At 38.1% G+C, this 24,165-nt stretch overlaps 1 protein-coding gene across 8 annotated transcripts in view; it reads left to right on the top strand.

The window, feature by feature from the left end:
• The first annotated feature begins 708 nt into the window (after positions 1 to 708).
• The window catches only part of COL8A1 (collagen type VIII alpha 1 chain), an 85,992-nt gene continuing 62,535 nt past the window's right edge, over positions 709 to 24,165 (top strand). For 2 of the 8 annotated variants that reach the window (XM_062619541.1, XM_062619539.1), the window contains exons 1-3: positions 709 to 836; positions 16,336 to 16,455; positions 19,517 to 19,625. The gene's annotated coding sequence lies outside the window, so the exon portion shown is untranslated. Of the gene's footprint in view, positions 837 to 16,335; positions 16,456 to 17,188; positions 17,339 to 19,496; positions 19,626 to 24,165 lie in introns of those variants that run through there. The other 6 variants (XM_062619543.1, XM_062619542.1, XM_062619546.1 and 3 more) reach the window with 5 other exon arrangements.

The raw sequence follows: 24,165 nt of genomic DNA, 5'->3' as shown, positions 1-24,165 counted from the left end.
TCAGTGCCCTGAAAGCAATGAATGAGTTAAAATGAACAATGAGTAATTTTACACAGAAACCATCAGGAATGCATATTTCTACTGGTTTGTCTTTTTGGATACATTTGCCTTTTGAGAATACCAGTTGGGAAAATTGTTTAGAACTCAGACACAGGGAACAATAAAACTGCTCTAAAGTGCTAGAAAGTCAGTGCGTAGATGGAACATGTTACAGCTGCGTCAACGAAAAGCTGAGTAGCTCAGCACAATGGAAACTTAGGAGGATTCCAGAGCTGAGATCTAGTAGACATTTGAAATAAAAAGGAAGTTCAATCCCAGAGTAAACAAACAACTTCTAGGATCAAGGGCTGCTTCTTCATAGCTCTCCCTTCTTAGAAAATGAAACAGCAGCCTTTGTATCTCACTGCTATAAAAATTCTTCCAAAAGACAAAGTGAGACCTAGTAGTAACTAATGTAACAGTGATTGTACAGTAACTGTGACTGTAACTGGAATAATTCAGAGATTAAGGAACACACACAGTAGAAAAATCTTTACATAACTAAATATTTAAAGAAAAAAAAACAACAAATAAATCCATCACTATTTCTCCTGTAAACGCGATCCAGCTTCCTTTTTCTCCCTCTCTCTTCTCCCCAAAGAGCAAGAACCTATTCTACAATGCCTTCTGAAAGCTGTCTGCCTGCTATCCTCACTGCCCACCTACCGTAAGGAGCAGCTCCTCCCACCTGCACATAAAAGCCAAGTGCATGCTACCAGCAGCAGATCAGAGCACTTTCTCAGTCCTCCACTGTTTTGAGCCAGTGATCTTCTCTCCTTGGATCTTGTATACTCAAGGTAAGATTACTCCTACTTCAGGTTTCTGATCTAACCAGCTATTGTGAGGAAGTCTCAATGTGAACTCCAGCACTGCCTTGCTGGGTGGTGCTGGCTTCCACCCCCCCACCCGCTTTCTTTTTTTTTTTTCAGCTGTAGTGTCATCTGACATTTAAGTTAGTAATAGTCTGTTGGTTTAGCAATGAAATAAAAACAGACTTTGCTGGGAAACTGTGTGGCTGGAAAAAGGTCTCTCCGTTTTTGATTGATTTTAAGAAATCAGTATACCCAGATCAAATCTAACAATTCATTACCCCTCTTAGTAGTCTCCTTCTCAGTCCAGCCAAAGTTATCAAATAAACTATACTCTAAAGCTTCCTTAAATTCTGGTTGAGGGGAGGGGAAAAACAGAAAGGGAGGACCCCCCCACCCCCCCCCCGAAAAAAAAGAACAGAGCTAATTTAAGGAAGGAATTGGTTTTTATTACTATTTACTAGGCAGCTTGAGAGAATTTTGGGACTGAAGTGTATCTTCACAGGTTTCATTGCCTTTATGAAAAGTCTGATGAAGCTTAAGCCCTCACAGAAGCACAGTAATTAGGCTGATGGAATTCACTATCTGGCACCAAACAGTCTTAAAGTACACATTTCACAAGCAAAGTTCTGTTTCTTGGAACAACAGACCTTGTGTGTCTATGAAATTTCTAGATCAGTTTGAATTATATTTTATCTACAGTTGCCTACATAGGCATTTCTAATGCTAGAAGAAGGAATAGTTAAGTGCCTCAGAGACAGCTACTGGAACGGTTGAAATAAAGTGTGATTTCATAACTGTATTTGCACTTTATTCATCTGTCCATCCTCAGAGATTAATCTACTTGTGAATAGTCCCAGTTTCTCACATTGTGTGAGTCACTGCACTTTTAACACACAGTCACCTGTTTAAAGAAATTCCATCACAGAAATCCTAATCCTAGAATGCCTCTCTCCAGTGCTCAGAGAGGAGGAAAAGTATGAACTACTGAAAGCAAGTAGTGAATGCTGTCTCTAAATTGTTCTTTTGTACACTATGTAATACATTCTGCAGTTGAGTGATATTTTCTTCTTGGTAGGCAAACAATGCTCTTTCTAAATTGACTTTTTTTTTTTGCTCTTCCCCAAATAAAGGCTTTTCTAAAAATGAATTATGTCCACATATAGCTGTACTCACATCAGCTGCAACATTTTAAGCTACAGTACTGTATAACAGAACTGTATAACAGCAAAACTCTGCTCAAATTGCCTTTTCCTGCTTATTTTATCTAAAAGTTTTTCTTTATTTTGCATGTTATCTATTGTAAATAATGGGGGGGGGAAAAACACTGAAAATGCTGCCTTCAACTGATTTCCTGGAAGATTACATAAGTATTAAAAAAAAAAAAAAAACAAACCGACACAACAAACCACCACAAATGCAACTATTAAAGAAAAAAAAAAAGTGCAGTGCTTTCTAAAGCAGGCTTACAGTAAAACTATTTTTGCATCCAGGTAAACCATATAAACTGACCTTAAGAGACAGGAATAGCACTCAATTGTTTTCCTCATAACTCTTGTCTTATCTCTAAGCTACAAAATTTCATTCCTTAGTTAATATCTTATTTTCGTAGCAAACCTCCCTTCCATCTTCATAAACACCCCTCTTGTAAAACACAGATATGTGATTTTAAAGTGTAATGCATACAGAATTTAAGTCTACAATCTGGCAATAAGGCCTCACTGTTCACACAGTATTTTAATCTATCAGATAAATCAAAATCTCAGAGCAATTTTCAAGGAAAGAAAAATCCCACCACATTAAAAATTGCATTTGTCATTATAAACAAGAAATGTGTATATAGCAAAATACCTTTTATTAAAGCCTGCTCTGAAATTTAATGTTTTGGCATCTGAAAAATGGATTGCAGGACATATTGAGAAAACCTTATTCAAAGGAATGTGTTTAATTACGATCAGAATCTCCTCTGAGCAATTTCTCTCTTAGGCTGAGTAGATAATTCAGCTTAGCATCACTCTGCAGCAGGGGATGAAGGGAAACTGCACCCAGCAGGTCTCCAAGAGAACTTAGATGTCTAGGAATGCATTTATTGACTTCTGTACTGATCTGTAACTCCTTTTTATAAGATCAACGCATACAGATACTAAGATAAAAATACTGTAATCTTAAAATACTGCTACAACTGCGATCAAAAAAAAAAAAAAAACAGCAGAAGAACAAGGAGTTTAGATTTTTTTTTTGAGTAATGACCATAACACTTTAAAAAAGCAAAAGGTAGAGACTGTACTATTTTTTCAGCCACAGACCAGTTCAGAATTAAGCAGGTATGCTCAGCCATTTCTCCTGGCAGTTGCACTTAGATTCTTTAAGTGTTCATTTAGCCACTTAAGTTATACTGGTGGCACTTAAGCCACTAGTACAACTCCAACTGCTGTCAAAAGTGTTAGACTAGGTATTTAGACACACAGGATAAACACATCACTGTCTGCTTATCTCTCCATAGGCCTGCCAATACCACTGCTTGTGAGACATTCTGATCTTCATGAATTTATTTGCCTCTCTGTGAAGCAAAAACACATTTTTCTCTGACCATACTGATATTAAATACATGGACAGTTTTTCTTAGGGTCACAGTGAAAATACATGGTAGAGAGTCAGATTTAGCTTCCAGGTTTCAGTCCAGCACTTCAATCCATGCTTCGTTTTGTATTCAGCCTTATAAAGCACACCCCTTTGCAGCTGGTCTGTCTTTGCGAGACTCTTTAGGGCTGAAGGAGCAGGGAGAATTCCAGTGCCAAATCTTGAGAGGTAATTTCCTCCTAACACTTTTGAACTTCCTGTGAAACCCTTTACAAACCTATGATAGGATTTGCCAATCATTCTTGGAGGTGGTAAATAATCAATCAATCAACCAAATGACCACCTCTTTTTTATCCTTTGTGGTTAAAGGAGACCAATCCACTCTTGGAAGGATAAGCAAACTGAGGTCCACTGCTATGAACCAGAAACGGTGGGCAACATCTGACTAAGAATTCAGTCTTGGTAACTCAGTAGCAGCAAAGAGCTCAAAGAAAATCTCTTTACTGCTTAAGCAAAGTTATTCATGTAGGTCTTGTATGAAACATTGAATAGATTCTAAAAATTGTCCTGTCACTACCTACCATAGAAGGTAGCACAATTTTTATACATTCATGAGCATAGAATTTTCTGTTTATTCTACAATATTCTACAAATTCAAGGCAGAATTTTCTGTTTATTCTATGTCTTTCCATATATCTCAGGGAAGGAAAGATTAAATTTAATCCTTGAAACTTTAAAATATCGCTGTATTTTCCCTTGCTATTTTTGCCTTTCAGTTATTCTACGCTGAGCATTCTTTCTTTCTACAGGGAGATAATTTTTACTTTTCACTAGAGTAAAATTTCTAAAAGAGCAGTGATTCAATTGAGTTATTGTAGCAAGGAACAAGAAAAGACAAAAAGCATTAGAGATGGTTCTATCTGATTAAAACCAACAAGTACCTGTATTTGAATGTACAAAAGTTTCTTACTTTTGCCATTTACATTTTCTAGAGTTTTGTGCAAGTGATGTTGCTTTTTTTGTGGCATTCCGTCCAGAAAGTGAGATCTATTATTTATACTAACAGAATTCTCCTTCAGCAAAAGTTGTGGAGCGATGTGTGTTTAAAAATATATTGGTGCGTCCTGGTTCTGAAGCTTTTTGTGGGTCTTGTGCAGTAACTGTGCCTATTCTCTGTACACATCAGTAAACAATTGTGTTTGGTCTCTCTGTACTCCTGAAATGTTGGATGTGTTTCTGTAATTGTCTTGGTGCGTAATGAATTTAATGTCTCGTAATTGCACTGCAGGGGATTAATATCACGATGCAGTCTAGGGGCATCTTTTGGTGATTAAAACAACTTCATGCAAGTCCGTATTTTATAGCAAAAGCAAGATGAATGTAAGCATGTTGGTTCTTGAATGGCAGGTGAAACTGTTGAGGGGTGACTTGTAACAGACCCTTTTCAAAAGTGAGTGAGAGTCAGTGCCGTCTCTTGGTTAGAAAAACATATATAAAGCAGCCCTATGAGAGCGTTTATCAGTTCCCTCTGCTGGCTACAAAGCCTATAGCCAGATGAGCAGCTGTGTTTGCGGAGGCGAAGGTCTTAAGTTCTATTCCCAGTGCTGCTTGCATGCTGTAAACTGATGACTGTGGTGTCTGTGCACGTAAGTGGACATCATTCTTTATAGGGTCTCATCAACAACTACACTGAGTTCAACATGAGGGCATTCAAAAGTAATATGGAATTCCTGGGAGGTAAGAAACTTTCCACTTAGGATTTAAGAAGCATGCTAGCAGCTATGCCATTCATAATACCAAGCAGCTAGAGTATCCTTCTGTTACACACCATATGCACATCTTGGGCTTTCCACCTCTCCAAGAAAAGTGTGTATGTGTTCATTACACTGAGTTTAAGAGACAGCTGGCCAGTTATGACAATATTCTCAGCAATCCCAAATTGTAACACTTCAGAATGTCAGCTTCTGAGAGTTCCACATTTACAAAAAAAAAAATCAGATGAATGGTTCCAGCAAGAACACATCAACTCAAAAAACCACCACAAAATCACCTAAACACTCCCCTAAAAAAATAAAAAAAATCACAAAAATCACAAACCAAAACAAAAAGAACCTAAAAAAGTTCTTTTCCATTCTTGTAGGGAAAGGCCTATATAATCTGGTTATGCAGCTGGAGAAACAGGTCATACAATTTATGCAGTCATTCTGAAATAAAGCTGAGATGAAAAAAAGATACTACAAACTTAAGAAAGAATTTCTATTTTAAATAGATATCCATAGTACTGAAAATAACATACTCCTGGGTCACAGGTATGCTAGTTCACTTCAGTTCCTAAGTATCCATCACAGCAACATATAGGATACACATAACGTATTCTGTTAAAGGGAGAATGAGTCATAACTAACAGCTTGACATACTAGATATCAAAGCTATATTAAAAGCCAGATTTCTGAAACATCTGCAGCATATGTTTCCTGCTGACTAAAAAAGCAGTTACTCTTTCCAGACCAACATACTGCTGCATTCTTCTCTCTGAAAGGAAAGAAAGAAGTGGACAGTAGCTCACTGTGGGCTTGCCTAGGGAACTTCAAGCAGTGCATTTGGCCATTTTCACAATTTAAAATTCCAGACAGCAAAATAAGTTTCTAACAAAACCCAGTGTTATGATGTGAAACAACACCATATATATAAAATACACTACAGCCCCTGAAGTGGAGATGCTTACATTGTCTCTTAATTACTCGACATAATTTCCAAAGGGACAGATTGGAAGATGGCAAAGCCCCAGGGACACACACCAAATACTATCCACTTACCACTGGTAGATTTCTTCAGTCAAGTCTGCTTATCCCAGCACATGACTTACCTCTGTTTTGCCCTTCCATTATTCCCACCATGTGTGGAGCTCCCGTGAATGCAGAATATCACAACAAGGCTCTTCTATGTAGCTCAGAAACCAGAAACCCTCTTTCAGCATGCCTTAAAAAAAGAAAAAAACACCACACACAAAAAAAACCCGCTCAGCTATTTCCCAGAATTTCTTTGTAAATGAATTAGGTGATCTTAGAACAACTCTCAGTTGATGAACAGGAATATAAAACACATAACTAGGACCCTTATTGGCAAATCTCAGCAAAAAGTCAAGAGGTAGTTACTTAAGGTCAATGTTGAGCAATAAAAGAAGACTTGTAAGGAAAGTTTATGTTGCCAATATTGATATATTTGTCACACTTTAGATAAAAAGCAAATAAGCGAAGAGTAGTTAAGCAAGTACATCCCACAAGCACTAGCATTCACACAAAACGTATTTTAGAAAATGAAGGAAAAAAGAGAACACTCAGTACTTATTTCCTTTCAGTCAGTGGCTTGAACTGAATTTACCATAGTAGCACATCACATTGTTTGCTGCAGAAAAATGCAAAGCTTAGGCCTTTAGGAGTAAGTCTCTTGTGCTTTACTGGTTCCAAAGATGTCAGTGCTTGTCAAAGTGTTTTTGAAATAAAATCAAAACCATGTTAATAAAATGAACTTTCCAAGACAATGCTGGCCAAAACTGATTCTAAGATTTCTTTTCAGTAATAAACTGCCTCTGTGGTTGCTGAGTTGATAGGGAGAAGGATTTAAAGGGCCAAAGCCAAGTTCTGGTCAACTTAGGATAAAAAAAGAGCGCTCAAACAGAGCACAAGCTCTCCAATGAACGGAAAGACTTTTGCTGAGGGTGGGCAGAGCTTAGCAAAATCTAGCTGTGTGTTCAAAAACAGCTGTAATCATTTTTTGGCTTCATTCAAATGTATTCCAAGACTGAAATACTTGTGGGTACAATTTTTGATATGCTGCTGTAGATTACTGGATAAGACTCAGTACTATAATACAGAATTCACAGGCTGAATGTCAGTTCACAAGAGCTACCCTGCCTATTTATTAAGTTGTAATTCTCAACACAAATTAACAAGGCAACAACTGGAAGGATTCTGTCCCATTCTATTCCAGCCTTCTGGTTGAATAGCTCCAAAAATATGCTCTGGTGATGGATGAAGGTGCTCATGATATTACTGAGTTCTTACTCTGCATACAAGTTACATGCAAGTCTGGGCAGTAAGATCTCCAGAGTGATTTTCTGTATGTGCATATAGGTGAAGATGCAGCAGTGATTTCTGTCTTCCACAAAAGAAAAGGTGCAGTAGTTGGATGTTCTGTGCCTGTTACAGGAATTCCTGCTCTTCTCCAGTTCCAACCAGCATAGCTCAGTTTAGCAGGTTGATGCCATTAAGTCCAAACAGGGGTTTTCTTAGTTCTTATGCTTAGGAACTCCTACAGGCTATTATTATCTTTTGGAGATCTGGGCATAACTTACTACATCAGGAAACATGGAAAGTTTTACGACTGTTCCTTGAGCTTGCATTACTAGCCTCAGCTAAAAACACTGTTCATACTATCCTGGAAATAAAGAAAACTGTTTAACATTAAAGATTGCTGCTTGATTAAAGACTCATTTCAGCAGTAATTTTTTTTATTTTTGTACCGCTATAAAATTATCAGATGGCTTTAAAGTTGTAGTTTAAAGTAATTCCACTTGGCTCAGTTGTCTTTTGTAATATCACCTTCATTGCATTTCACTTCTAGATTGCTCTTAAGCAAGTTGCAATACTCAGTATCTAAAATCCAAGCTACCAGTTAGTTTTGGCATGTGATTCTTATGGCATTATCTCTGTTCCACAGTCAGGGCAAGACAGCTCTTAGATTCAGATTTCAAGAACAAAATCCAGCCCTACACTGAGTTCAGAATTCACTTGCAATGAGTATCTTATTCTTTTTGAAACACCCTTTTTTCAACATTACATCTGTCACTCATATGCTGAATGCTCTCAAGAACTCAGTACAAAAGGACTATGAAACACAAGCAAAGCAAATTCAATTTGTGACTGCTGAGAGACATTTTCTCTGCTACGTGTGATTTTGACTTTCTACTGTTTATCTCATGAAAATCAGTGTTTAAAAAATAAGTGAACAGAAACCTTTTTGGAGAGGCACTGGCACGGTTGCCCAGAGAAGCTGTGGCTTGCCCCATCCCTGGCAGTGTTCAAGGCCAGGTTGGATGGGGCTTGGAGCAAGGTGCTCTAGTGGAAGGTGTCTCTGCCCATGGCAGGGGTTTGGAACCGGGTGATCTTAAGGTCCTTTCCAACCCAGACAGTTCTGTGAGTCTGTGATTCAGTGCTCTGTTCATCAACCATATTTTGAGAGCTGGAATTTTAACTTGATGGACACTCAAAACACACAGCCTTACCCTTCAAAATGACTGCATCCATGACACAGCTGCTTCCTCAGCTCCCACCAGAGCTGAAGCCAAGTAACTCGGTGTTTTCAGGGGCACTCAACACCACAGACCACCACAGGTTTTGCTGCTCATGACACAACACCACTTCCTTCCTGCCACCAAAGATGATGAGGGAAAATATTTTTGCTTGCTCAACTGCTTTTAAGTCTGTGAGACCAGAAAAACATGAACTGTTGTACCTGATGCCCAAAAGCTGTCAAGATACCAGGGTTTTTTGTCAGTGAATTCAATTTAGTTGTAATGTTGTATTCTACTTTTAAAAAAAACCAAAACCCCCATTTTTGTTTAGAACGCTGTAAAAGAAGTGGCTGTTAGGCACCTGAGCCAGTAACAGCCACGGCGCGAATCCGCGTTAGCCCAGCCCGAGCTGGGCCGCGCCATCGCCACTGCAACCCTGAAGGAAGGTGCTGTAGCTCGACGGGGTGGTGACAGCTCACCCTTGCTGGGCTGCAAGCAAGGCCTGGGCCAAGGGCAGCTGGGGTTAGGGGCTCCTTGTCAGCCAGGCAGGGCCCCTCATGTTGTGGTTTCACTCTAATGCTAATGCCATTTCTGCACATAGGCAATCAGAAAGTTGATTGAAAGTCTGCACCTCTCATTGCCAAAGGAGAGGCAAGGGTTGAGAAGAGCAGAAACTCCCCACAGCCCAGTCAGCTGAGGAGCATTTACGGAAACACAATGCGTTTGAGGTTTCTTGGATTTCAGAGATGCAGCCTGGGGGCTTTGCTTCTGCATGCCAGCCCTCAGTGCCCATTTGAGAAGGATCTGGGTAGCATTAGCTTGCACAGATGTGGACAGTGCTGGAAGGCTAAAAAGGGGGGGGGGGAAGAGGGAGAACCCCCACTCTCAGCTGGAATGAAAATGTTGCATCATGTGAGGGGAGGCTGCTTAGAAAGAGAAGGAAGGCTGCTCCAGTATGCACCACGGGAGGCTTGGGACCTTTCAGATTTCCCCATCTGGAAGCTAAGTTGAGGCCACTGTAAGTTAAATATATATATAAATGTCCATTTTGAAGTTAGTGTTCCTTGGTCTTAAAACAAAAACAACCCCAAACACCTGCAAAAAAAAATATTACTGTATGTGCCTATCTAGTATAAGGAGAGTAACCAATCTTGTGAAGTTGAAATTCTAACAGTCTAAAACTACCCCAGAATACCAAGTGCCTTAGTGGGAATGGAAAGGAGTATCATGTGAGGAAAGAAAATTATAAAATTACTGTACTCAACAGGCAGGGAGTTCAGAAGGCAAACAGCTGAATGGAACAGCTTTATCTTTTTTTTTTTTTTTCAATATATTCTCCCTGTCCTACTTTGTTTAACACAAAGGTTTTTCAGGGTGAGTCTTTTTGATCAGTTACATCCCCTAGCATGGCAGAGCCCTGACTCATGAACAAGGGTTTAAGATGAAGAGCAGCAGCTCCTGAACCTGAAGACTTGCAAACTGTACATAGAGTGAAGCTGACTCTTGGACTCCTACTCCAGCCCCTTTAACACACTCTTGCTTACACAGATGATTGGTATGTCTGGAAAGATGTTACACTACAAACGCATCACCTCCCTCTCCTGGCTGCAGAAGCATCCAAGTACATCACATACAGTAGATTAATGAATTTATCCTTACAAGGACTCTGGCAACATCACTTTCATTTAGAGGAAATTGAGGCACAGAGAAAGTTGCTGGTGTAGCATTTCAAGAGATCACTTCTGGCCAGATTCTCAAGTGTCTTCCCATCATGATGGGGGATAGTTGGAGATCTTGGTTCCCATCTGGGCACCTTAATCAGAACCAGATTTTCATGACTCCTCAGTACCCAGTAGCGCTCTCAATGACACCAGCAGCCAAATTTTCAGAAAAGTTCTTTTGATCATCTGGTCACTGCCTCAGTGGAAGCAGAGAGCTTTTGAAAAATCTGATCCTGTTTGTGGGTGCTGAGCACTTTTCAAAATTCTTAAGTGACCTGGCCAAGGATGCAGACTAAAATCTAAGTAGAAACCACTTTGCCTAATCCCTAGGCCAGTGATTTAACCACAGGCGTATCCTTCCATCTTCAGCAAAGAAAGAACAGACACTAGTTGGGTCAGGAATCAAAATGCAGATAACTGCCAGTACCCCTGCCTGCCAAGAAAAATGCCCAGATACTTGTGGGCAAACCAGACAGCCACATTTTGGTACTTTCCTGAGAAAGGATTATTTCTCATGGCAGTGCCAGAGTCTGGCAACCTGGATTATGCTCTTTCCAGATGTACCTATTTCTTTCTGGGCTAATACTCTTGTGAACATGCCCTCACACAGGCACACCCTCCCCATTTTTCAGGAAAAATAGCAGCTATCCAAACACTGTACTGTCTCCATTATCCTTAAAGAGCCAGGCATGCTTGGGCAAGACAAGGCTATTTTGTGTAACGATTAAGCAGCAGTGGTCACGTCAGTGAAGATTCTTGTTTTAATTGAATGTTTCATTCATTTCTGAACATAAGCAACCACTTAGCTGCAGTTGTGCTAGATGCAGAGGAGGAAACACATGCTATTCTTGGCTGGACTTCACCTCTGTGGGAAGCAGCAGCCTCCTTGCAACAGCCTCTGTAGGCGGCATGATTTAGCTCCATTTTAGAAATTGTCCTAAAGCTCAAGTAAGGACCTGCCTGTAGATTCTGAGTAACCCGAATTACTCGAATGTGTGCAAGACCCCCAAAACCCAGGCTGGATCCTGTATTTTGTGCTCTGTTTGCGTGAGCTCTATTTGCAAACAACAGTTTCCAAAGCCGTGAGCTCAAGGCTAGCTTAGAAGTTACTCTCCAGGCTGACCATATCTTCAGCTGCCACTCGAGATGCTGACCTCTGTGTTGCCCAGCATCAACTTGTCAGACTACCACAGGACTCCCAACTTGGAATCCAGTTTTCATTAAGTGATCTCTGTCTCACCTCTGTCCCCAGCTTGCAGACCACCTCCTGAGTTAGTAACTGACCAGTCTGGTAATGGGAAGATAAGGCACACAGTCACTAGTGTGTTATAAGGGAGCACAGATATCATGTGATAACTATAGAACAAAAATGTTTACAGAAAAATAGTTTTGTAAAACATCTCAGACTAAGCTGTTTCTGAGGGTTGAGCTCAAGCTATATAAGCCAAAAAATGCAGCTGTATCTTTTCTAGCTACAGCTATAAACAGCTAAATGCACTTTGACGGGGGGGGGGGGTTAGGAGCAGAGAAGATGCTCTTCAAACAGTGGTTTACATCTAGAAGCAAGTGTGAAATCTGTTTTCTGCTCTATTTGGTCTATACCTGTAGTAACACAAGGCAAGTGATGGCTGTGGTTTGTGTTTCAATAGTTGAATGACAGTGCTTTCACTTGATTCTGACGTCTGCTGCAGTAATTATTGCAATAACAGCTCTAGTCAGAAGCTGGATTTCAGAGCAATACCCCTGTCAAATATTACAGCCTCAGCTTTACAAACAGAAAAACTGAGGCAGAAAGGGATGAGATCATGCAGCTTGTTTATGCAGATAGTTAATTGCACATGCTTTAGTGTTCCTTGTGACCTAAAAAGTAATAGGGAATATCACTGAAAGAACTTGGATCCTGATTAACGATTTTGTACACCTCCATGTTTTTGTCAGCAAATTTTTAACTACAACTTCTCACATTTTCCATCCTGCAGATTTTTGTTTATTGTAATTCTCCTGTCCTTGGAAGAAGCCAAGGCATCTCTATGAAAAAGCTAGGGTCGGCTGAGGGCCCAGGTCAAGAAGTCTGCTTGGGTGTCACCTCCTCTGAACTCAGGGTCTTCATCTGCAGAGTAGCAAGGTGATGAGGACACAGCCTGCTGGTAAAGGACTAGGAGATGTGGCACTGGAGTAGAGGTATCAGAAGGGGCCCATGGAAGAGCCTAGCATGCTCAACAGTCCAGCCTGATGTGCCTTTGAAGCAGAGCTAATGGGCATTTCAGAGCTGGCAGGAAAGGGTGTAGACATTATCAAAGGTTGATATGCAAAAGATCAATCCTTCTATACAACTGGCTTACTCTGGAGCCAAGGTCTTCCATTGTGGGGCTGTTGCATTTTCCTTCTAGGCTTAGATACCCTAACACTAATTTTTCCTCCTGGTCTTAAGTGTAGTTTAGGGCTTATGTCTTTGGTATTAATGAGATAGCACAGAGACTTAAAGGTGGGATACTCAACTCCCAGGTAATCAATCTCATTATGAGATACTGTTACTCTGGTAAGGTTATGTTTCTGTCTCATTTTGTCTAGAAATGCATTCCTAGAAATGAGAGATGTTTCCTTTTACAATACTTATATTTCTGCCAAAAAGCTGTAGCTTTGAATCAGCATACTCTGAGAAAAGGCTCTGCTTAGAAATTACTGCTTATTTCTTTGGGAAATAATTGGAATCACTTATTAAGTATAAAGACTTAGAAGCGGGGAGAAAAAAAAAAAAAAAATCCACATTCAGGAGATGACAGTCAGTACTTCCCAAATCATTCTTCTCTTTGTTCCCATGAAAATGGTCACTTGAAGTCACTGCCTACTGACATAGTCTTATAAGAACTTGGGTATCATTCTTAGACAAGCGTTAGAGAAAACTACTTCTGGAAACTACACAATTCAGTCTCCCTAAACAGAAAAGTTTTATGATCTTTACAGATTCACCAGTGACAAAGCAAAACACCTTTCAAGCCCGACTGAATTCACACAGCTAAATAAATCACTTTTTAAGTGTTTAAATGTTGCTGTGAAAGTGAAGAGATGAAATGTGCTGTATATCATCTCTACAAAACCAAAAGCAGTTATATTATAAATAAACAGAGTTTGCTTGGTATTAAGGACATAGGAAATTCCATTCAAGAACAGACAAATGGCACATCTTGTCTGGTATCCTGCATCTGGCACAGGCCTATAACAGATGCTTAAAATACTTGGCTCTCTTGGTCTCCCCTGTTCCACCTACCACCGATGTTATAAATCACAGTTTTCCTAACCTCTGGTGAGAGTTTCTTTCCTGCTTGCTTGTATAATGTGGGAGGTGGAAACACAGGCCAGGGGAATACATATTTGCCCTATGTGATACTTATTACAGTGGCTGGTACTGAATTTGCTTGAACTGTGGTTCTAGCTGTTTCAGAACATATATGGAATTACCGACTGTATTGCCTATGTAGGCTGTGTAGCCTAGGACTATGCTTAGCTATAGAGAAAGGAGGGAGCAAACCCCTTCTTACCCTCATTTGCACGTAGCCAGCAAGTCTGCCTACCACTAGCCTGTTATTAATAAGTTGCCTTCCTAATTGTTCCCTACTACTCAGCGACATACATACCCTGGTATGGCTTTTTTAGTACTTCTGTAATTCAATGCATGATGAATAAAAATAAGAGTTTATCATTTATCAAGCAGAGCTCACTTTCATCCTTATCAAAAGATGTTATCAAAACATGCTTCATCTACGCAGCAGGTCACTTCCCACAGACCGTGTCCCTTTATTTTTTTACAGTCTCATTCATAACAGACATTAAATTTAATGGTACAATTGTTAAGGGCCTATAAAACACACAAATGAAAAATCTGAACCTTTCCATTTGAAAAGTTAAAGTGTAATTACATTACACCTTCTCTGTGTTCCCCTGTGAAATATAACAGCATTTTAAAAAGGCTAGAGAAAACCTATGACTGTAGGCAACTACCGTATAAGGTCCTTTAACATGGCATCTTACAGGAACAACAGAAAGACAGGCAGCCATAGAAAATATGATACCTCATGTCTAAACTATATTGTTAAAAATTTGAATTTGAAGGAAAAAAAAATTGTGTCACTCAGTTTAAGCATATCATCTCTACAGTTGCTGAGCACTGCTCTTGGAGAATGACCTAATACATCTTTACATATTAATAAGGGAAAACTGAATCCTGATGGTGTGCCTAGGCTGTTGGAATATAGTTGCAGATGTCAGCTTTCTCCATTCTCAAGATTTTTTTGATTTTGGTTCCATCGTACTGAATATAACATTCAAAGGTCTGAATCTAGAGCAGGCCTTTGATCTAGCTACCCTAAATTTGTACCCACAAAGAACAAGATTTTGCAATATCAGTCTGCTTGAAAGAATGGACACATTAAAGCTACTGTAGTACCTAGCAGAAGTTTGCATCTTTTAACATTTTCCAAATCAACCATACATTCAGTGATGGCCAGGCTCAGTACTAGCAGAAGCTGTGACTTTTTGTACTTCTCTCCTGTTGTACAAGGGGAATCGCTCTCAGAATATCCATCTTATTTCAGTCAGGAACAGAAGTAGAGGTTTTTCAGGGCAGACAAATGAGTCAGCCACTTCTTCCAAATAAATGGAAATGGTGTTCCAAGTTTCCTAGACAGCTTTAAAAACTACACAGAGAAATTCAGCGGCTTAATATATTGTGTTCTACACCTCACATTTAAGAGAACACAAAATCACATGCTTTTTATTCCAGATACAAGTTGTTGTACACAGCAGTCCAAAACCATCTCATTTTGTCTCTGTCCTTGACATGCATGATACTCATCATGCTTGCGCCATTCCCAAGGACAAAAGCAGCACTCTCCAGAGTAAAGAGCAGCAGCTGAGGTTCCCAGACCTGCCACGAGTATCCTAAATAATACTGCCTGAATGTCTGATTGCATTTGCCCTTTTGTATAATAAGGATGTTAATATTTTGCTTTCTGAGGAGAACCTTGATTAATATATCAGTGACAAAAAAAGGCACAAGTTTCAAGTTTAATTGTACAGTAAAATATAACATCTATATGGATAAACAACTAAAAGTAGATATATAAAACTGTAAAAATAATTTCTTTACTGCACACCTCGCCTTAACAAGAAACATAACTCCTTCCTCCCTCAGGAAAGCTGAATACACTGACTCATGTCTTTGTTTAAGTGTCATGGTAAATTTGTTCTTTTAGAACATGTAGTAGTTTAGCTTTGAACTTTTGATTTTTGGAAAAGGCAGAGTGGAAAAATGTTTTCATGGGAGAAGACTACACATTCCAGAGCTGCCGACTGTTACTCGGAGGGGGAGGAGGGGAGAACTGGACAACTTAGGTTTTAGGCTTTGGTTGATGCAACTTGTTGCCTGGTATTTTGTAATCAACCAAAGAGTTTACACTGTACAGTGAAATATTTGATTTCTCTCTCATTTTTTTCCAGTTTTTGCATATTCAAAACTCTCAACAAGCTTGAAACAGAGAAGAATTAGCCTTGTGTGAATAGAAATAGTGATCCTTTGTAATATAAAGTAGTCCAAAGAGAAAATAATTCAGTTTACTGTAAATTACAGAGCTATGCAGACAATGTTACTCATAAAAATAAACCAGAACAAAATGTGAACCCTTCATGATGTCTTTGCAACCTAAGCAAGTTTTAAACAGTTTTCCTCTGCTGCTTCATGTTTATTTAATGTATTAACATTTGATTATGTAAAAAAATAATAAAATAGGTTAATAAACTTTATGTAGCTTATCTATTCATGTAAAGTGAAAAATATGTCCTGAATATTTTGAAGAGTATTAACACACATGCTTTTTTCCTTTCTCTTCCTACAAAGAGAAGAAAACACATATCGTCAGAACCCTTTTGATACTCAGCATTGTTATGATCTCTTCATTACTGGATGTTGAGTTTGGATGTCAGAACTGGTAGTGAAGTACTCTCCTATTAAGCTGAGGTAATTTTCTTCATACAGTTGAATTGTTTAAAGCATTACAGAAGATGCCCTTCCACTCACCTATTCCAATAAAAACATTCCTGGGCAGAACATTGTATCTTGCAATATAGAGTCATTTGATGTGAAAGACATGAGAACTGATGCTTTTGTTAACAGTCAGATTCATGTGCATTCATTACTATAAATTTAGCAAGACCACATTATTTAAGATGACCACACTTCACTAGGTTTGGAAAGCAAATGCAAGTGTCAGCTCCTTTCACTTCATAGTGGGAATAGTGACATGATAGATGCAACATCCTGGATTCATGGCCTATGGAAAGACAACCATTATAGATATGTCAGAGATTGCATTCTTTGCTGCATTGGCATTAAGAGCTAAAGTCTTTGAGGACAAGAGAGTATAATCAATGAAAATGTCTAATGCTGAAACAATGCAAATTAACAAGTCTTTCAAAGTTTCATTTTCTGGGGAAAAACTGCCATTGAAAAGGATCCATTATGTCAAAAATTTTAACAGACAAAGGCTAGAAACTACATGAAAATACTAGCCCCAAGCCCGAGACGAGGAGTGAACTCCACTCACAAAGCCAGAAGATGTCTGGGTATTATTCTGAGAGCAAATTTGATGAGGACACCAACTGCTTTCAGACACATTGAGATAAGTTTCTACTTAGTGGGATGGGTTATTTCATAAATAGTATTCACTCAGCATGAAAAACTGCATTTATGAAAGCCTACCAGTCACAGATTAATAGGGTTCATGTTTTTCTCCAAGAGCAGAGCTGCACACAGTGCAGGCCTGATATAGCCATATTATGTTAAAGGATACAGATGGGAAGACAGTCAGCTGCAGAATTGTATTCAGAAGAAACAAAAGAAAGTACGTGGCCCTGAGACTGGCCACTGCCCATAAGGATGCAGAGATGCAATCAAGTTCAGAGCTAAGGTACATAGGAAACATTTTAAGAAAGTTTTCTACCATCGCCCGGCTTTAATGCATCCCCACCTTTGCTAGTTATGTCAGTAATCAAGGTACTGTCAGTTTTCTGTCCATTGCTCTAATAGAAGTGCACACCTTTCACAGTATATTAACATTCCTTTTCCCCCAATTTAAAAAAAAGAAAAAAGCTTCTAGAGATACACACCAATACAACTGAAACAGAAAAACTCAGTTAGTGTAAAGAATTAATTGCTTTAGATAGAATATTTAAGTGGGTTATCATATAATCACCGTTGCAGAGAATAAAGAATACAGAGAGGGGTGCACCAGGAGATCAGCTAGAGGATAGCTGCATTTTAGTAGTATATCTAATAAAGCTACCTCAGACTTCACATTTGCTTTCAAAGTAATGGAATTATCTTACAAGACAGTAACCAACATCTCACATAATTCTTTGAGGTCATTTAAAGCCTGCCGGTTAAACAAACGTTACTCTGATTTTTTTTTTTCCCATGGATTTGTAATATCTCCTGTATACTTTCATCAACTTTTGTCCTGTCTCCTAAGCTATCATGTGAACCACTGAGGAATTGCTTGCCTAAAACCAGACACATGTTTTCAATACCTTCCTGTTATTAATATTCCTTAAGTTACATTTCATCTTCCAGTCAAGGTTTGCTGCAGCAGTTTCTCTTTTGATGCAAGTCAACTGTATAGTACCTTGGATTTCAGCTAGAATGCACAGTATGTCATACGAACAGTAACAAATAATAGCTCAATTTTCCCAAAGTAGGTTAAATCAGGAGTTTTAAGGATAATCAAAACCATATTTTTACTAGCAAACGCAGCCAATAAGTCATTGAAGCTATATAAATATAGTCATACCAACATTGCACTTCATTATAAAAAGAATCTCGCACCCAGGAACACAAAAATTCTTGCTGTGGAATACTAAATAATTTTGGATCAAATAAATGGAAGAATACACTGATCTTTGGATGAGATTGTAAAAGGGATCCCAGTAAAACAAGCTGAATCTTCAGACTTTTATAAATGTTTTATGACTTTCTTATCAGACATTAGAAAACTTGAAGGACTTTGAGCAGAGCAGTATTATTTACAGGAGAAGTATATACTGGTTGTATTCTTTAAGTGAAACTTATGCATGATTCCATGTACATATACGGGCAAGTGTACAAGTGCATGTTTGTTTTTAGCAGTCTGTTACTAAATATTTTGGACCATCCTTCAGTGATGCCAATAGATCGGTCCCACTCAATTTGGTATTTTATATCAGCAAGTTATGCTACATGTGAGAACATTTTTTTTAATAGCTTTCTTTTCACTGCTAACTAAAAAGGCCAATTGATCAATAAGTGGAAGTTATCTGACCAGCAGCCAGTGTAGAACACAGTCAACAGCAATGATTCATGGAATTTTTACAGTTTTTTGTGAGGTTTTTTTTTTAGGAAAGAAACTTATTTCCCATACTGTGGAATGGAAATATAAAGCTGAGAAATTAGATTGATTTAGTCAAAACTAAACACTGTCCTTATCTCAGAAAGATAGCACTGTGCAGTCCAGCCAAATTGTGTCTACCTGAAAAAGGGAAGAATTTGATCATCTATAGCTGAAATCACACCTTTTTTAAGTTATTCTAACTGAAGTGTAGGCACAACTAAACTGAATGATTTCACCATACTGAGTTATTTCCCACGTTCTTTTATTACTCCAGCGATGTCAAAATATGCAGGGACTGGGGAGTCATATCATCTGTAGAAAAGAGAATATTGTGGTTTCTAAGAAAAATATTTATTACCAAGCGAGCTATTTTGATTTATTAAATGATAGCTTCCCATCATAGTGTTGTTTTTGTTATGGTGCTTGAAACCACAATGGTTGTGTAACGGCAGGACTTTATTTGTTTAAAGGCATCCACTAGTGTTTTGCTTAATAGAAATATCAGTTCACAACATTGCCAGGTTCATAGAAGCTCATCCAGGAACAAACTCTTAAAAAATTATTTTTTTCCTAGAGTGTCTATTCAGCCAGTGCAGTCACTGTGTCTCACTGCTGGTCTTCTACATTAGATTTATAGGATATTATAATTAACAACAGGTGATGGGCAGCACTACATAAACAGCAAGTTAAGTGAAAAGACTGGCAACTCAAGAACCCCTTGTGAATCATCAGAACTTTTCCCTGGATAAACTCAGTAGTAATCGTGGTAGGTTTTCTGGCAATTGTTCATTGGGGCTTTTTGTTCTGTTTTGCACGGTCTGCTTTGTTTTTTTGTTGGTTTTGTGTTTTTTTTTTCCCCCCACTACCAACACCCTGCTTTCTTCTTTCTCATGTCAAAGATTAGGGGTCGTCTGTCTGCTTTTACAGTTATGTAGCTTTTCCTATGTTTACCTATCTACAAAACGAGACAAATCATGCCTAGTCACAGAGACTTCTTGGAGGATTACAGACAAGTGCACACACAAAATTTTAAAGTTATGCAGATTTTTAAGAGACGCTGGTGTCTCCATTATTCCAGCTGTCTCAAACTCTCATTCTGTACAAATAAACCAAAGGAAGAGATTCAAAACATGCACAGCCTTCACATCAGTTTTAAGAAATGCTGTTCTTCAGCTTAAGACTGAAAAGGAGGAAGACACTGAAAAACATCAATCAGCAAAACAAAAATATGTTCCAAATGAGTTTTCATTTGCGTAGTGAAACTAATACCATTCTTTGTGTTGTTTTTCTCTTTTAGGAGGCAAGGTGTGTTGGGAAAGGCAATGATTTGTTCAACTAAGTGAAGGACTTGTATCTGCTAATAGATGAAAGTTTCATGAATCGTTTCCAATGTACTAACCTCATGTGATAATGATACTCATGAGTTAATTACAGGTCGTAACAGAATGATTATAACAAAGGAGTGGTTTGGGGTTTTTTCCTAAGTGAAAGCCACACCTTTGTTCTTGATAATTGCCTCCATATCCTCATTGACATAAATACTTTAAATGTATTAACTGGTAGGATGAGGTAAATAAGAATATTAAAAAAAAAAAAGTTATTTGTACTATAAACAGGATTAGAGATATTTTTTTTACATTCCACACTCCTGCCAATATGGTTCCCCACATTCCTCTAAAAATAACTGCCATACGTGAAATTAATTTCTGTTAAAGCTTCCCCACCCCAAAATACACTTGAATCGGTAACCTTGAAGCTCTTAGAATTACTATATTATAGAGCAATGACTATTATTTTAGCTTTATGTTACCAAGCTGCCAACAAGAATGCAAGAACACGTGGCTTAAAGTTTGAGTTTGTTACAATACAGTGAGCTAACGTTCTCTTATAACTCTTTTTACATTGACTGTGGAAAAACATGTTCATTTTTTCCTGAGCTTATGGGATCACTGTAGGCATAGACTGGATATTGGTACTAGAGAATTTACACTGTGACCACACATAGGCTTGCATATACTAACTCACATACGTGCACTTCCATAATGGAAAGTGATCAGTTTTAATGCCTGTTCTTTGCTTGTGATTGTACAATTGGACTACTTGTCTCAAATCCACCAGTGAACACCAAGTTGTATGTTTACTCTGCGCAATCGAAAACAGTACATACTTTTAGATAATGTTCTGTTAACTTCATTGTGAACCAGAGTCTCAACTGGTTACATTAAACTGCTTCATTTTATAGTGGTGAATTTATCCTGCTAGTTGCAGAGTTTGTGCTTCATTAAAATTCACATAGCAGTACTTACTTATCTATAGCTGAGACACAAAGTTGCCCAAGGGAACACTTGTTAATCTGGGTAATTAATCAGAGGTGATGGGAAATTTTCCTTCATGTTCTTGCTGACCTCTAGGTCACCATCCAACTGTGAAATTTTGGCCTCACTGAAGTGGAAAGCAAGTTTCAGTAACAAGAATAGGCCAAGACATTTCTCACAAAGCACTTAATGATCTGCTGTCATCTGGCAAAGTTTCTCTATGCAGTCTTTTTTCAGAGCTGAAGAAATAGTTCATTTCTGTTCAGTATTTCATATGCATATGATACATAAACAAGCCCCTTATATTGGTAATCTTATGTCCATTTTAAGGAAGGTTCTACATTTCTTTGGGGTAAATACATTCATAAAGGGTTTGAATCTATAACTCAAAGTCTCTCAGCTAAGTGAACTTTAAGTCACATCTTCAATAGAAAATTTGTGGGTTTGCATGGGCAGGGAGAAAATATATGATTGTCAAAATGCTTGGAGATTCAAGCACATAGCTTGAAATGGCCTCAAGACTTCTACTTTGTAGAGAGGCTAGTCTCAAAGATAATTTTATTTTTATTTTAAAAAAGAAACAATCTTTCCATCAGATGCCCAGATTTAGAGATCTGTTACTCAAAATAATAATAATTTTAAAACCCACAAACCTTCATCCTATAACGTTTTATTTTTTTGGTGGCTAGGCACAGATTTTAAAATTTGTTTATGTAGAAACCAACTGGGGATGTGTTTTACTTATGCAAATGCTTCAGAATAGTTAATATAGATACTTTCGCTGCACAACAGTAGTAGGAATTTTAAAAAGACTGAACACATTTCCAAATCAAGAGAAGAATCCTCCCCAACACAAAGCACAAAACAGAGACAGTTTTCTTAGAAAAATTTTCATTGATTTAGATAAATATTAAACCTAGCTGAAACTGACTCAGCAATTTTATTTCAGGTATTTAACTCTTTCAGATGAGACTTTATTAATACTGAGTCTGAAAGATGAGTTAGCGCTTACTTCATTTTTTTATTAACTACTCATTAGTTTAGCCTAGAAACAATATTTTTGCCTGGCTACATCTATTTAAAACAACATTATGTTAAGAGAGACAAAATATACAAAACAAATAATGAAAAGTTACAGCATATAGAACAGTAGTTTATAGGCTAAATTTGAATTTGACTGATTTTTGTGACCAGGCTGGATGAGGCCTTGGGCTACATGGTCTAGTGAGAGGTATCCCTGCGTATGGCAGGGGGGTGGAACTAGATGATCTTAGAGGCCCTTTCTAACCCAAACCATTCTGTGATTTAAGTGTGTCTACAACACACAAAACTGCTGAACATAGATATTGATGGACAGGTTTACACAAGCTCACAAAGAAAGCTGCAAGCTTGCTATTCCTTTTTCTGATTGACCCCCTGGCTCACAGTAAATTTGTTTTGATTAAGAACATACTGTGTTATTGCTGAATGCTCTTGTTTTGCGTGCATCTGTAGCGGGAGCTAACTGAATGCTTATTTTCTCAAATAAATTCATACCATCATGAATTCTAGCATGAACATTTCAAAAGATTTATTTCTCATTGTTAGGACTAACTCAAGTCCTCCATAATAGATTCACAAAGGCATTAGTAAGTTTATGAGTTTAGCAAAAGTAACTGACTCTCAGCATCAGTTTCAGCCTTGAAAGTCTATCATAACAAGTCGTAGTATCTTGGGTCTGAAAGAGAACTGTTCTTTACAGGTGGATACTTAGATGGATGTACTTTCTTAATACTATTTCTTCTAAATAAAAGTTAGTGCTAGTATTTTTCTTTTAGACTGAGATATCTTATTTGCTGAGTAATTTATAAAATAAGACATTTCTGGGGTCAAGTTACCACATGTACCAAGAAGGTCTACATTTCAGTGCAGGCCTTGGATGCAGGATTTGTACCCACATTATTCAGGCACATAAATTCCACTGAATACTTCCACTGAACAGGAGTCAGGCCACCCACTGTGTTAAGTCTGAGTACAAGTTCTATTTGTGTGCTTCAATTCATGTTTCTGAAAACATGCTAATGATATACTCCTTTACATTGGAGTTAGGATGATAAAGTGCCTGTGAAGTAATGACATGCCAAAGACTGCTTAGCAATACTCATTGAACTCAACAATAGGTCTATATGAATCCTGTCATAAAGAATGTAAAATCTTGCTGCTCAACTGTAGGAGACATTCACACTGCTTACTGATCTGTTTATGTGTCCTATCATGCTGATACAAAGCAGCTACAGGTACCTCAGTCAGTGGAGTGACTGCAGTTAAAGTGAATCTTTTATGTAATACTTTTCACACTGGGGACAGAATTAAGTACCTGCTGATATAGCATCTTTGATTTGTCAAACTGAATCTTTTATTTATGCAGGTGTATGCATGTGAGTGTACACATGTGCATGTACACATGCTCATATATAAAAGTTTCTTTTTGGGGAAAGATGCTATAAAACATTTCAGGTAAAATCAAAAGTCATATAGAAACAATACTAACTATGCTGTATTTGGGCTGTAGGAATAGGGGATAGGAAAGAGGAAGGCTCTTTGCACAAGTAAATATCTTAAACCTTGTATGTGAATGGTACAACAAAAACCCCATAAAATTTACAATTCCGAAAAAATACCACCTATCACAGTATCACAGTATGCTGGAGATTGGAAGGGACCTCAAAAGATCATCTAGTCCAATCCCCCTGTTTCTGTTCCCTTATTAAATGAATGGATAGTACCAAGTCTGCTCAAGACATAGATGGTGTATGCTTGGCTTTAGCAAACTCTGCTCACACCAACTCACATCCATAGGGATACTGGGACATTTATCATTTTATCAGGAAAAAAAGTCTGTGATTGAGAGGGAATAAAGGAATTGATGACATCAAGGCTTTTCAGAGATTATTATCCAAACTTTACAAGTTTACTTGCAGAGAATTACTAATACCAGACCACCAGAAACTT

The sequence above is a fragment of the Pezoporus occidentalis genome, unplaced genomic scaffold (assembly GCF_034315485.1).
Source record: "Pezoporus occidentalis ecotype Australia unplaced genomic scaffold, CSIRO_AGI_Poc_V1 ctg211, whole genome shotgun sequence".
NCBI lineage: Eukaryota > Metazoa > Chordata > Aves > Psittaciformes > Psittacidae > Pezoporus > Pezoporus occidentalis.
Note: the sequence above shows the minus strand (reverse complement) of the source record. Positions and strands in the feature narration are given on the sequence as shown.